Source organism: Palaemon carinicauda, chromosome 13, assembly GCF_036898095.1.
Source record: "Palaemon carinicauda isolate YSFRI2023 chromosome 13, ASM3689809v2, whole genome shotgun sequence".
Classification (NCBI taxonomy): Eukaryota; Metazoa; Arthropoda; class Malacostraca; order Decapoda; family Palaemonidae; genus Palaemon; species Palaemon carinicauda.
In genome coordinates, this window is record NC_090737.1 from 45,457,059 (window position 1) to 45,467,058 (window position 10,000).

The following is a 10,000-nucleotide window of genomic DNA, read 5'->3' on the forward strand; positions in this document are numbered from 1 at the left end:
TATTCTATATTTGAAAGTGAGAGATAGAGAATTTAAAGAGAGAGAGAGAGAGAGAGAGAGACCTACTACGTAGAATGCATCCACTCAACGCGGATTCATCTTGCACTATTGAATTTTGAACTTTAATCATTGATATGGTCCGAGTTAAATCTGTGTACCCATCCCCAGAAAAAAGTTACTAAATACTTCGTTGTCATTATCACTCTTACGGGATACCAAAACGTTTTAAAATATGTAGAGATATTTTTGCAGGCGATTGTACTGTACATATACATGCATTTATACGTGTATATATAGAAGTAATTATATTCCATTACATATATATATATATATATATATATATATATATATATATATATATATATATATATATATATATATATATATATATATATATATACAGTAGAACCTCGGTTTACGAATTTAATTCGTTCCTAATGGGAACTTGTAAACAGAAAAATTCGGATCGCAAAACGAATTTCCCCATAAGAATGTTATAAAATCAAAATAATTAGTTCAACCCATCTACAAAAACCAATTTTCACAAATTATTCCTTACACATACAGTACTCTACTGTACTCTACACAAAATTATCAAAATATTGCAGTCATTTAATGATGAAAATATGGATATGCATGCACAGTAAACCTGAACTTTACCTTAGAGGAGTGTCGCTGCTGGCTTGATGGAGACGAGAGGAGGGGAAGGAGGAGGAGGGGGTTATTGCTTGGAGGGAGAATCTTCCTCCATGAGAGCTTCAGGAACGTTGACTGGAGTTCTCTCGCGAGAATGGCGTTCACTATCACTGGTTTTGCGTTTGCGAGACTCTTGGTCGTCGTCTTTTACAGTTCTTTTCTCCCCCTTCACAAGAAATTTTTCAATAGACACCTGCTTTTGTCTGTTCTTTAAAATTTTATAGAAGTGACCCACCCCATTATCGACTAATAAATTTATTGCACGGTCTGTTTCAGCCTTATTCGGGACATTTTCCTCAAGAAAACTTTTCACGTCTTCCCACTTCTTTAAAAAATCTTTTATATCACTCGAAGACAGTGATTTTGCAGTGCCTCCCTCCTCCTCAGATGAGATTTCCTCTATTACCTCTCTTTGCTGCTGCTCGTGCAGGTCCTTCAGCTCCTCGGTGGTCAGCTGCTCCTTATGCTCCTGCAGTAGGTCGTCGATGTCATCCTTGTCCACCTCCAGCCCCATTGCCTTGCCCAAGGACATAATATCCTCGTCAACTGCTTCCTCCTGGTTGGGTTCGAACCCCTCGAAATCCCGTTCTGCAACAGCGTCGGGCCACAGTTTCTTCCAGGCGGAATTGAGGGTTCTCCTGGTGACTCCTTGCCAGGCTTTATCAATTAAAGTCAGGCAGTTGTAGATGGAGTAGTGATCCTTCCAAAACTCTCTGAGGGTAAGGTTGGTGCCCTCTGTTACTTCAAAGCAGCGCTGGAACATAGCTTTGGTATGAAGTTTTTTAAAATTTGAGATCACTTGCTGATCCATGGGCTGGAGTATTGGAGTGGTGTTAGGGGGTAGGAACTTCACCTTAATGAACTTGTATTCCTCCGCTATGTCCTCTTCAATGGCTGGAGGATGGGCAGGAGCATTGTCCATTAACAGCAAGGCTTTGAGTGGGAGGTCCTTCTCCAGGAGGTATCTCTTGACTTCGGGACCAAAAACCTCGTTCATCCACTCAACGAAGAAGATCCTTGTCACCCAAGCCTTCGTATTAGAACGCCACATGACGTGCAACTTTTTCTTCTGCACATTGTTCTTCTTGAAGGCTCGTGGATTCTCCGAGTGATACACCAGGAGAGGTTTAATTTTGCAATCCCCACTGGCGTTGGAACAGAACAGCAGGGTTAGACGGTCTTTCATGGGCTTATGGCCAGGAAGGGCCTTTTCTTCTGCTGTGATATAGGTCCTCCTGGGCATTTTCTTCCAAAAGAGGCCTGTCTCATCGCAATTAAACACCTGTTGGGAAACGTAGTCCTCGGAGTCCACGAGCCTTTTGAACTCTCTCACAAAAGACTCTGCTGCCTTAGTATCGGCGCTGGCCCCCTCGCCATGCCGAACAACACTATGCGAGCTGCTTTTCATTTAACCACACCATTAACAAATTTTCTACGTCATCAAGAATAGGTGGCCGTTGTTTTGACAACGACGATACACCTTTAGCTACTTTAGCGGCCTTTATTTCTTCTTTTTTTTTTAATATTGTGCATATCGTCGACTGCGGGCGATTGAAAAAACTAGCAATGTCTTTCACACGCATGCCTTGGTCATGCTTCTTGATGATCTCCTTCTTCATCTCGATCGTTATCATCAGCTTCTTCTTACTGCTTTCCTTCTTTGACATCTTAGGAGCCATTGTGTATCACAATAATACACAGTACAGTACCGTAATCACAAATGAGTGAAAATAAAACAAATCACAAACCACGTGTAAAAATCACAAAGAAATCGTCCACGAATTCACTAAGTATGTATGCTATCGAGACGGCGGATACTAAGATAATGAACAAGTGAAGGGGGTAATAAAGGGGTTTAGGGGGTGGTAGGTAGGCCTATGCGTGGGAGGAGTCACGTGACTCCATTGTGAGATGCTGTCGTTAAGTTATTTCCATGAAAAATGCGATCAGGAAGCGCGGCGTTAACACTTTTCCACAAAAAACGGCGCGTGGGAGGGAAATTTAAATTCGTTAACAGATACAATATTCGGTAACCGAGACAAATTTTTCAGAGAAAGTCACTTCGTAAACCGAAAAATTCGCAAGCGGAGTCGTTTGTAAACCGAGGTTCTACTGTATATATATATATATATATATATATATATATATATATATATATATATATATATATATATATATATATATATATATATATATATATATATATATATATATGTGTGTGTGTGTGTGTGTAGGAAAAGTGAGGGGGAGAAAGATGAATATATATATATATATATATATATATATATATATATATATATATATATATATATATATATATATATATATATATATATATATATATATATATATATATATATATATATATATACCTGTATATGTATATATATATATATATATATATATATATATATATATATATATATATATATATATATATATATATATATATAGATAGATAGATAGATAACGGATTTTGAGCGAAGCGAAAAATCTATTTTTGGGTGAGATAGCCATGTCGTCCTGATGGAAGTTCCTATAGGGTAGCTTCCTAGGGTATATTACAACTACGGCGATATTCCCAGAGAATTTACCTTAAGGTACCAGAATTCTAACTCCTGGAGCGAGTATCCCTCGTGAAAGGGATATCGCGACATATCAGAGGACGTATTCTAGACACGTCACATGGCAATCTACGACCTGAACAGAGATTTCGTCTCGTAGGAGGGAGATTGACGAGATACGAATTCGGGAAAGAAAAAGGGGAGCCGCTCCCAAGGCTTCCCTATCCCCCGATTCGTATGCGTGCCTGGCGCCAATCCTGCCGCCATCTGTATTCCTTGTAGCGTACACGAGGTGCTACAGATACTGTATGTAGGGAGGGGTCCTACAGCCCTTTCTTAGAAAGGCAAGGGCGGGTCCATCAGGACGACATGGCTATCTCACCCAAAAATAGATTTTTCGCTTCGCTCAAAATCCGTTTTTTGGGCTCAAGCCATGTCGTCCTGATGGAAGTGTACCAGAGCATTACTGTATCTGTGGATTCTCAGAACGTGCCGTACTCCCCGGAGGTATTTATTCCCGGTCGACTAGACCTAGAGACCTAAGATGTTACCGTTATACATCTTTTCAACTAACTATAAACTATGTTAGAGCTTCCTGCCCCCTACAGGGAAGAGTCCTACTAGACTCTGGAAAGTCTCGAAGAGTACATATATCTATGTATGAATACCAGGCAAGCTAATATAGTGGTCTCGCCCTATATTAGGTAAAGCATAGTTTGTATAGAACCACTTCGTCAATATATTGACCAGTAATCCGCACAATACTTGTATTGGACAAAGGTTTATATCCGCATAGGAAGAAACTAATAAAACCGCCTTCGTCCCTTTATGGGACGGAGTCCTCCCATTAGGGGACTTACATAAACCAATGCAACATAGCTTGAATAACAGAACAATTCTATCAGAATTATCCCAGATAAGATACATAGAATTAAAATGCTCAATTATACCAATAAATTGACACAGGTGAAAGAGACGCAAAGTTCTCAAGAACAAGTTTATTGACAGATAATAAACAGACAGGTTAACAACAAATATATATATTTATATAAAAGAGGGAAACCCAAAGCTTTAAGCATAAGTATGATAGTAAACAGAACTTGTTTATCTGAAAGAAAAACCATTAAACACCACTTTAATAAGATACCAAGGTATCATGTCATAAAAAATCTGTATTACAAATCAATCACATTAGCGTTAGAAACGCTTGGCACACATGTCTGAACTTATGCTAGGTTCACCTTTAAAAGAAGGAACAGTCTATATGGGCACTTGGTGCCCTCATTTAGTTTGTAGTACAGTATGTACCTACACACTCACCCTGGACTTAATCGTCCCAATTAAGACCACTGTTCCTCGCAGAGTTAAACAGTAGGGTTAACTACACGACCCACTGCTACCACAGATCTCTTAAGTTCCTCTACTTGCTTTGCATAGTGGCGAAAGAACACCCTGGAAGACTTCCAGCCCATGTATGAACGGAGATGTTCAAAATCCATACAATTAAAGAAATTTAGGGATGAGGCAACTTTCCTCGGATCGTGACCTGCGGGTGTACTGTCAGGATCCGCTCTGCGAATAAAATATGTGATTTTCGCTCTGAGTTGATTCAGAGATAAATTTGAGCCTGATGTTTCTCCCCTGAATAGTTGACCACCCTTGAAGTCTGAAGTTCTACGAAGATAGACCTTTAGGCATTCTACTGGACATAGAGATGCATCTTCTTTCAGAGGGCAGATTCTCCAGGGACCCCACCTGTTGGTGGGTAACTCATTCTTGGCGAGAAACGTAGGATCCGGAAACAGGTTCAGCTCCCCCCCATCCAGGAACTGAACACGACCTGCCTCTCTCGAGAGGGCTACGATCTCACTAACCCTGGCCCCGGACGCGAGTGCAAATAGGAAAATAACTTTTTGCGTCAAATCCTTTAACGCACATTCTTCATTGCTCAACAGGGAGGCGAAATGAAGAACTTTGTCTAAAGACCATGAGATGGGCTTTGGAGGTGCTGAATGTCTGAGCCTAGCGCAGGCTTTCGGAACTTTATTAAAGATCTCGTTACCTAGGTCGATCTGGAAGGCAAATAAAATGGGTCTAATCAAAGCCGATTTACACACTGAAATCGTGTTAGCTGCCAATCCTTGGCCATGGAGGTGGATGAAGAAAGATAAGCAGAAGTCTGTTGAGATCTCCTGCGGATTCTTTGCCTTTACAAAGGCCATCCATTTTCTCCAAGATGACTCATATTGCCTTCTAGTCGATTTGCAATTGTATTCCTCTAGGAAGTCTATGCTGGCTTTCGAAATCCCGAAACGCTTTCTCACAGCTAGGGCGAGAAAATCATGAGCTGCAGGGTCTGGGTTTTCTGTAATGAAGCGCAGACAGTCGACTTCTGGACTCGCTGGGTCAGAACTGGATGTGGTAGCGGCACGAACTTCATCTGTAGTTCCAACGCCAAGGGGAACCACATACTGTTCGCCCACTTGTGGGCCACTATTGCCGCTACCCCCTTGAAGGATCTCAGTTTGTTGAGGACCCTCAACAAAAGGTTGTGAGGAGGGAACAGATAAATCCTGGACCATCTGTTCCAGTAGAGGGACATTGCGTCCACTGCTTCCGCTAAGGGGTCCTCTTACGGGGACACGTACAGGGGCAACTTCTTGTTGTCTTTCGTCGCAAAGAGGTCTATTTGCAGTTCTGGGACTTGATTCAGAATGAAGGAAAATGATCCTGCGTCTAAGGACCATTCCGTCTCTATCGGTGTGAACCTGGATAGAGCGTCCGCTGTCACATTGCGGACTCCTTGAAGGTGAACTGCCGACAGGTACCACTTCTTCTTTTCCGCCAATCGGAAAATGGCTAACATCACTTGGTTGAGAGGTGGTGACCTCGACCCTTGTCGATTCAAGCATCTCACAACCACCTCGCTGTCTGTCACCAATCTTATGTGGATCGAGTGACGCGGGGAGACTTTCTTTAAGGTAAGGAGCACTGCCATAGCTTCTAAAAAGTTTATATGAAAGGTCCTGAATAGCTTGGACCAAGTCCCCTGGACTTTTTTTCCGATGAGAGTGACCTCCCCATCCCTCCTTTGAGGCGTCTGAGTGAATCGTCATCGACGTGGGAGGTGGCTGAAGAAGAACCGACTTCTTTAGATGTCTGGCTTGGGACCAAGGTCTGAGAAGAGTACGTAGCCGAGGCGGCACTGGTCTTCTCAGGTCTCTTCTTGCGTTTGATGCATACCTTCTCCAAACTCCGGTTGCATCCTTTAGCTGTGCTCTTAGCACTGGGTCTGTCACCGAAGCAAACTGGAGAGAGCCTAGTACCCTCTCCTGTTCGCGTCTTGATATCCTTTCGGAATCTAGAAGTCTCTTGACAGAGCCCGCTATCTCCTTCCTTTTCTTAGTTGGGATGGAGAAACTGTGTGACAAAAGGTCCCAGTGGATTCCCAGCCACTGGAACTTTTGGGATGGAGAAAGTCGAGACTTTTTCTTGTTGATCTTGAAGCCTAGGTACTCTAGGAACTGGATCACCTGACTGGAAGCTTGCAAGCATTCGGTCTCGGATGCTGCCCACACCAGCCAGTCGTCCAGGTAGGCTACTACCTGAATTCCCTTTAGGCGTAATTGTTTGAGAGCTGCGCTCGCAAGCTTCGTGAAAATCCTTGGGTCTATGTTTAGCCCGAATGGCATGGCTCTGAAGGCGTACAGTTTCCGTTGTAGCCTGAACCCTAGGTAGGGGGAGAGTCGACGGCTGATTGGAATGTGCCAATAGGCGTCTGACAAGTCTATAGAGACTGAGTATGCCCTCTTGGGCAGTAAGGTCCTTATGTGTTGCAGTTTTAGCATCTTGAATTTGCAATTCACTATGAACTTGTTGAGTGGTGACAAGTCCAGAATGACTCTGAGCTTTTCCGAGTCTTTCTTGGGAACAAAAAACAGCCTCCCTTGGAATTTGATGGACTTCACCTTTCGGATCACATTTTTCTCCAACAGTTCTTGAACGTACTCCTCCAAAACGGGGGTGGAGTGTTGGAAAAACCGAAGGCATGGGGGTGGAGTGCTGTACCAGCTCCAACCCAGTCCATTCTTGAGTAGGCTTTGGGCCCAGGGATCGAAGGTCCAGCGATCCCAAAATTTCATCAGTCTCCCTCCTACTGGTATCATTTCACTTGGACTGCCGTCCTGAGGTCTTGCCTCCCTGACCACGACCACCTCTGAATCCCCTTCCCCTTGAGGGGCGCCTAGACGAGCCTCTGGCTGCTCCTCTAGGTTTTGCACGAAAGGAAGAAGACTGTCCTTCGAACGTTGGGGCGAATGTGGTTGACTGACCTGGCACAGCCTGGGGTACCCACTGAAAAGTGGTCGGGGTTTGTGCCACCATCTGGGGCACTGGAGGCAAAGGCAATTGCAGTTGCTGTTGCTGTCTATAAGGCTTGGCTGGCCGAAATGGTAGCCTAGTCTTCATATTCTTCCTTTTTGGTTGAGGACCCTCATCCGGGGAAGATTTTCTTTTGATAGCCAGGCCCCACTTCTGGAGAAGGTTTCTATTCTCCACGGTGGCCTTATCAACAACCTCTTTGACCACATCGGTAGGGAAAAGGTCTTTTCCCCAAATGTTGGAGGAGATTAATTTCCTTGGTTCGTGTCTCACCGAAGCCCCGGCGAACACGACCTCCCTGCAAGCTCTCCTTGCCTTGATGAAGCCATAAAGGTCCTTCGTCACTGTGGCTAGGTGAGACTTAGCCACTACCATGAACATTTCATGGACCTTAGGGTCACTTGCCATTGTCTCAAGAGTGGTCTGATGAGACATTGAGGCAGCCAGTCTTTCTTTGGTCTCGAACTCTCTTCGTAAAAGAGATTCGGGCAGCTTGGGGAGGTCCTCGCCGAATTGCCGTCCGGCAATATCAGCCTCCAACTTTCCCACTGAGAATGTCAGATGGACATCCTTCCAGTCTTTGTGGTCCATAGGCAGAGCCAGCGACAAGGGTTTACACTCCTCCAGGGAGGGGCAAGGCTTGCCGGCCTCGACTGCCTTTAGGACAGCCGCAAACCCTTTTTGTAAAAAGGGGAAGGCTCTATCAGGAGAGGACACAAAAGAAGGGAGCTTCTTGCTCAATGCAGCTACCTTCGAATTCGAGAAGCCCCTCTCTTTCATCGAGGATGAAAGTAGGGCTTGAGCCTTAGCGTGGTCCATAATAATGACCTCCTTCGGCTCTGTCTCCTCCCTTGAAGCTGGTTCTTTTCTCAGCCGGACATAGCAGTCCGGATATGATGCCTTGCTGGGCCAGAATTCTACCTCCTCTAGGGGAACTGAACCCAGCTTATCCGAGATGACGATCTTACCAGTCGTCATCGGCATATGCTCAGCATACCTCCATGGGTTAGCATCTGAGCATATGGGAAGGTCTTTCACATTGAGCCTTTTCTGGGGCCCATGTGATTCTGCTAGGGACTGCATACGCAGTTCCATTGCAGCCGCCTTCTCCTGATTCTCCTTCTGCATTTGTTGGATCATTCCAACAATCGAAGAGAGGGCCTGTCCCAGTTCTACTGGGAGACCAGCCGATGTTGAGGGGATGGGCTCCGGCATCTGAACCGGAGTAGCCGACACCTCGTCGACCCCATCCTCTACGACGTCCGGGGTTTGAACTTGATCCTGACCTTCTGCCAGGAGGTCTTCTTCCAAACCTTCGTCCAGGACAGACATCCTGTCACACAACTGGATGTCTTGCATCGCATCTGCGACTTCCTCTTCCACCTGGACTTGATCTTGAGGGATCTCCTCTTGAGGCTGGGGAATCACTGCCTTAGCTGATGCCTGGGGAAAAAGATACGCCCTCATCTTCTCACTTGGAAGATAAAGGCCAGAGGTGTTCTTCTTGAAGCCCCTTACCCAAGTACGAAGCTTTTCCCTAGCTATATCCCTTGATTCCGCCGTTCTAGGGGAATCAAAAGCCTCAGTAATCAGGTTAGTGCATACAGTACATACCTGAGGGTCCCAATACTGGAGATCATCCTTGGAGACAGCGCATGCTGCGTGTCTCCTACAACACTCATGTCCGCAGAGGCTCTTGCTGCGGACATTGCAGAAAACATTTCCGCACTTCGGAGGGTCCTCCTGTAAAGAGAAAAAATTTCCATGAGTATCAAGTGAACTATGTATCAGTGGATATGCATAGTATAGCATAACAATTCATAAAGGAAAGACACACACTTGTGTTTCCCTCACAACCCATTGTTGCAGCCTTCCAGATAATAAAATCAAAATGGTTTATCTCTACTAGAGTAACCAATGCAAGGTTTCCAGAGGAAACAGGTGGAGCTCACACCTAGGCAATGATTTTAAAAGCCTGAATAATAGACGGGGAAGAACTCTGCTTCCTGTCTGAGGGCAACAGCAAAGGGCTGTGCAAGAAAACACAATAGCGTTAGAAGATACAGTGCTGTACCTAAACTTTTACTATAGTTTTCTTCTTACTGTATATGCTATACAGAAGAATACTAGTACAGTATAGGAGGATGTGTGCCGGCCTGCCTTTGCCAGCCGGCACACACCACAATTAGCTTTAAAGTATACTACTTAACAGCTATAGGGCGGCAGCACTCTGGTTCAAATGCCTGTGCCGGCGGCAGCAGCTGCCGGCCAGCAACAGCCAGTGTTGGCCGGCAATGACTGCTGGCCAGCAACTACACAAGGTAGTACCCAGCTGCCGGCCACACTCTTGGTGACCGGCA